The following is a 6,000-nucleotide window of genomic DNA, read 5'->3' on the forward strand; positions in this document are numbered from 1 at the left end:
AGCAAGAAACTTGACAGCAGAAACAATTCTTACTAAAACTTGTTTCTAACGCTCTCTCCTTTGCAATTTCTCGTTGCAAATCATCATCCATTGTTTTATTTTTGCTCAACCTTAGCCTAAGTTCATTCCAAGTATTCATATTTGTTATATGCTCAACACTATTCTCATGTTGCTTGAGTCTAAGACTAAGATGTTTCAATCCCTCAATCCATCATGTGCTAGCAAACTTTTGCTCTAACTTGATTTGAATAATTTGTAGCAAAAATAAAAAAACTTTGTCCCGAGTAAACCAACCATTTTCTATCAACCACCTCACCATTGCTTAACTTTCTGGAGTAGTAAGCATATGAAAAATGTCTATTAAGAGCATCTGTAAGGAACTCAAGATTCAATTCTCTCACCGACCCCTTTTTAATCAATATATCTCTACCCTTATTATCAAGATTTTTTCCAAGTTCTAGGATCAAAGACATCATGAATAGCATCTTCTTGCACACCATCAATTGAATTTTCAGGTTGAGAGGAAGGCCGTAAATTTTTATTTTCTGTAGCATCATCAATGTCATCAACTTGTTCACTTAAATTATTATTAACTTGTTGCTATTGCTGCCCTTGTTCTTCAATATCAAGTGCATCTACAGGATTATCATCAGGCACAACACTGCTTGAAGCTGAAAAAAACTTATGTATAACACCTTTTTGAGATTCAATAAATTGATCTTCTACTCTTTTTTGTTTTCTTTTCTGAGATCCCGACAAATGTTTCTTAGGTAACATTTTAAGTTTCTAACACCTAAATTAGAAGAAAAACACAACTATATGAGTACCGAGTAATAGAAGTCCGAAGTAATTAATTTAGATTAAAAAACAGTTGAAAAAAATACCTAGATCGTCGCACTGGTCGACGTGTCGGCGTCGCAGGCAGTACTGGTCACAGCCTCGCAGGAGCAGGTCGCAGCCTCGCACTCGCCGACTCGCGGCACGGTAATCGGCGACTCGGCGAGACGGATCACAGACGACGGCACAGGTCCTGGGCGACAGGGCGAGCGTTCACGACGCGTACACGCTAAAGGCAACCGCTAAAGCCTAAAGGGCCTGGCGGCTTGGCCTGTAGTAATGAGTGCGTGTCCTGTCAGGCTGTATACGTCAATACGTGGGGGCTCCTGCCGTCCTGGCCTCTTGGGCTGACCGCTAAAGGGCCTGGCGCTGGCGGCCTGCAGTGACTCTGTCCGCATGTATAGTGTATACGTGGGTCCTAGGCGGGCCCCCCTTCCGTGGGCCCTAGGCCGTCGCACCCGGTGCACCCTTCAAGGGCCGGCACTGGGGAGAAAGGCCTCCCCACCTGAATTTTCATTCCACAGATGCCGGCATAGCCGGGGGTGGAAGGGCATTGGTGCCAATCCGATTACAATGAGTTTGGAAGAAGGGGGTGAGATGGGAGATTACATATTCATGATCGAGCTCCAAAACGCTCTCAGAGCGGCAGCTCCAGGACCTGATTGCCTCTCTGCAGTCCGCGATGAGCCTGTTCAGGTCAGGGGGAGGCTGCGGAACACGACGTCGTGTCGATGCTTCCAGAGCTCCCAGCAGTAGAGTAGTACCAGGGGGCTCACCGCAGAGGGTGGAACGTGTGGTGGCGGGGACGTCTTCCAGAGCTCAGTGACCGGGGCGATCAGGCTTGGTTGCCATCCAATGCGTCTCCAGAAGGCTTCAGCAAACGGGCACCCAGAGATGATGTGATCGGCGCCACCACAGATGTCGCAGGTTGTCTCCTGTAAGATGTTCTTGCGACGGAGGGCTGTCTTGCACTGGATGCGATCCTTGGTCAGGACCCAGCCGAAAAACTTGACGCGAGGGGGGGCGAAGCTCCGCCAGACGAAGTCGAAGGAGGGGCAGGTTTGGTCACCACGCATTGACGCCTTGTAGATGAGCCCAGACCAGAGCCGGTGGTCCGGAGTTTCAAAGCAGCACCGGCGCTCGTCCGGCCTCTCCGAAAGCTGGACGTCGATCAGGAGCAGACTTAGGTGCTCCATCTCCTCAGTAGCTTGGGTGGAGAGGCGGCGTTGCACCGTGCGCCCATCGCCCACAGCGACTGTCGTCATTTTTTGGTACGCTGGGAGCAGTTGCCGTAGAGCCGTCCAATGAGCTCCGGCGAGGTTGCCCCCCAGGTCATGGAGCGTTGCTTGGGTGGCCACCCAGCGCGCCCAGGCCGAGCAGCCTGGATGGTGTAGGCGATGAATTAGCTTGAGTAGCAGGGCAGACGCCCAGGCCACCATCCTCCTTCAGCTCGCAGACTTGTTCCCACGCGATGAGGCATTGGGGTCCCGACGTTCGGCCAGTGCCCGACCACAGGAAAGCTCTGCGCTTGGCGTCAATTGCTGCACAGACCCCCGGCGGCAGGAGCATGGCACCCATGGCATACGTTGGCAGGCTGCTGAGCACGGCATTGACGAGGACCACGCGCTCGGCAGAGCTGAGCAGAGAAGCTTTCCAACCGGCAAGGTACCTGTCCACTTTGGCGATCAGGGGCGCGAAGGCGGACAGTTGCAGCTTGGTATTGTACAGAGGCAGCCCCAGGTATGTCTGTGGAAAGCTCCCTCGCCGGCAGTGTAGGATGTTCACCAGGTCATTCACACGGCCCTCATCCACATTCATGGGAGTGACGGTGCTTTTGGTGAAGTTGATGGCGAGGCCCGTGGCCGCGGCGAAGCTGTCTAACTCTTTCTTCAGTTGTTGAGCAGAACCAGAGTCTGCTAGGACAACGACAATGGTGTCATAGGCGTATTGGAGCACAGCACATGGCCCGTCGTCGGAGAGGGGATGCCGGATGGCCCTGTTGTTCTTGATCAGCATCTGAAGGGCGTCGGCGACAAGGAGGAACAGGTACGGCGAGAGGGCATCACCCTGCCGCAGCCCTTGTCCACAGGTGATCCATGGTCCTGGCACCCCATTGACCAAAACCGTAGATTTTGATGTTTCAAGCAGGGCCTTCATCCACCGAATCCATTTGTCTGGGAACCCTCGGGCACATAGGATTTGCAGCAAGCTCTCCCAATTGACGGAGTCGAACGCCTTGGCAAAGTCAAGCTTGACGACAAGGGTGGGGGCTCGGCGCTTATGGCAGCACTGGACCAGCTCAGCTGCGTAGACAAAATTCTCTGAGATAGACCTGCCCTTGATGAAGCCGGTTTGGTCGACGTCAATTAGCCTGGCAATCTGTAGCTAGAGGCGGGTGGTGAGCAGCTTGTTGAGGATTTTGACTGGACAATTCTGTAGCGACACGGGCCTGAACGCCGATGGGGTGGCGGCCGCCGGCATCTTGGGTATGAGGACGATCAGCGCACGGTTGATGCGCTGCAGGTCCACATGCCCATCCTGGAAAGCCTCGAGGAAGGACATGATCGCGTCGAGGACAAGTGTCCACGCGGCCACGTAGAACCCCGGGCCAACCCCGTCCGGCCCTGGCGCACTGTTCCTGTCCATGTCGCAGACAGCCTGGAAGGCCTCCGTGGCCGAGAGCGGGGCGACCAGGGGGGCCGCGGATGCGCGTTCATGCCCGAAGTAGAGCTGGTGCAGATCGAAGTTCCAGGTGGCCGCCGGCCCCCCGCCCAAGATGTCGGAGTAGTAGGCGGTGAGCGCGGCGACCTTGGCGTCGTGGGCGACGACCGGGATCCCGTCGACCTCAAGGGCGCGGATGCCGTTGTAGCGCAGCCTGGCCGAGGCCCTCGCATGAAAGAAGCGAGTGTTCGCGTCCCCTTCCTGCAAGGCCCTGAATTTCCCGCGCTGCTTCCAGTACGCGGCGCGCTGCGCTATGACCAGGGAGATTTGCTCCCTGCATAGCTCGCGCAGCCGGTGCTCCCCCGCCGTCAAGTTCCTGTGCTCCTCAAAGAGATCCAACAGCAGAACTATAAAGGATGCGTTAGAGTAAACATACGAAGGCCTAGTATTATTGCGAGACCAAATTTTAGCTGCCCCCCTGAGCGCTTTGATCCTGGCGGCGAGGTCTCCAGCAACATCCGGGGGAACCCAAGCGTGAAATCAGGCGTCAGCAATGGCCGGGAGGAAGGTAGGATTTTTAATCCAGCTGTTCTCAAAGCAGAAGCGAATCGATTTGGGGACGGCTGTGGGGATGTTGAGGATGAGAGGGACATGGTCCGAGGTGGAGCCAAGGCGGGAGGAAAGGGTGGCATTGGGAAAGACCGTGCTGAAAGCATTGTTGACAAAGACACAATCACGGCAAAGGGTGGGGGTGAGCCTTTTGTTGGACCAGGTGTAAAGCCGATCGAGCAAAGGGAGCTCAATCCAAGCGAGGTCGTCGATAGTGGCATTGAATTTGATAGCGAAACCCCTGTTGAAACCGTCTGTGTTCTTATCAGATGACGACCTAATGAGGTTGAAATCGCCTACGGTCACCCAGTTAACCGAAGGGGGCAGAGCAATGGCGAGCAGATCAAAGAGGAAGGAGTCGGTGTCCTTATGATCAGAAGGGGCGTACACATTAGTGAGGTAGAAGGAGTAGTCAGAGGTGGTGGAGGTGAAGGGGATGGAGAGCGTGTACTCGCTCTGAGTTGGGTCGCCGGCCGCGACCGTGGCCGGGTTCCAGGCAGTGAAGGCGAAGCAGGAAAGGTAGGGGAGAAGACAGATTTGCACTTGAGGTTGTCGAAGTTGTCTAGCTTCGACTCTTGGACACAGACGATGTGGGGGTGAGAAACGGAGATGGTGTCGCAGACGGCGTCGCACTTCTCATGGTGACCTAGGCCACGAACGTTTTAGGACACCACAGTGTAAGCAAACCGATTTGAATTCATAATGAAAGGATGGGGGGAGACAAGCAGTTACAGTAGCGGCCATCTTCACGGAGGTCGCCGGAGCGGATGGTGGAAAAAGTCCTGCACGCTGACAGGCGTAGACCCGCACTGCCTACAAGCTTGAACAGCCTGAGTTCATGGCCTAAATGACTTGCAACGAAACAAACTAAGCGAAGGGGGATACAGACGTAGCCATCGTCACGGGCGCAGCCGGAGAGGATGGGGTACGTCACTACATTGCTTGCATGGTCGAGGGGGGAGCGAGGAGATTGGGGACGCCGGCGGGGCGCCCAGCGAACGCCGCGCCCGGTCTTCATGGAGAGGAGATCGGCGTTGCCACCGCGAGCGCGAGCGCCTTGCGGTCCTTGCAGGAGAGCCCCGCAGCACGGGTGAGGCGACTCAGGTCTAGGGCGCCAAGGGGGTTCTTCCTCCGCAGCAGGTTGCGCCCGGCCACCTGTTTCTTGAGAGCCGCCAAGCAGGAGGCAAGGCTCTCCCTCAGAGCCTTGCGTTGGATGGCCTTCGACGCCATGGGGACGAAGGCCGCTTGTTCCTTCTCCGCCAAGCGCGCACTGGAGTGCTTGGGCGCCGACGGAGCCGGGCGGTGACCGCGGGGGGTGGCCACGCTTGCTGTGGGGAGGAGAAACAACCAAGGAAGGAGGTGGGGTAGGAGGAGCCAGGTCATCATCATACCAGGGCAGGGCAAGCACGGGTGCAGGGGGTGCCGGTTCACCAAGCACCACGCGGCGGAGCGGGAGGCCAAGCCCGAAGAAGTAGGTGTCGAAGCCCGGTACGAAGAAGCCGGGCCCTCCGTTGGCCCATGGGCCAGGGCCCACTGGCACGCCAGGCAGCATCGGACCAAAGGCGGGGGAAGGGCCACGTGGAGCAGGTGGGACCGGGAAGCCGCCGTTGCCGTTCCCAGGGCCCGGCGAGCAAGGGAAGAACGGCCTAAGGTTGCCGAGGGCGTCGAGCTGCGTCACCCTCAGCCAGGCACGCAGGACCGTGACCGTGAAGGCGGAGCACAGCGCAGGCCCGCGCGCACCCACCCCAGGGTTGCCGACGATGAGGTCCTCTGGCACGCCCGTCGGATGTGATCTGGCCACCACCACCCAGACGGAGGAGAGATCAACGGGGAAGAGCCTGCTGTTGACGTTGAGGCAGGAAGGGTCGATCTCCACCACCGTGCCGATCTTCC

The sequence above is a fragment of the Miscanthus floridulus genome, chromosome 10 (assembly GCF_019320115.1).
Source record: "Miscanthus floridulus cultivar M001 chromosome 10, ASM1932011v1, whole genome shotgun sequence".
NCBI lineage: Eukaryota > Viridiplantae > Streptophyta > Magnoliopsida > Poales > Poaceae > Miscanthus > Miscanthus floridulus.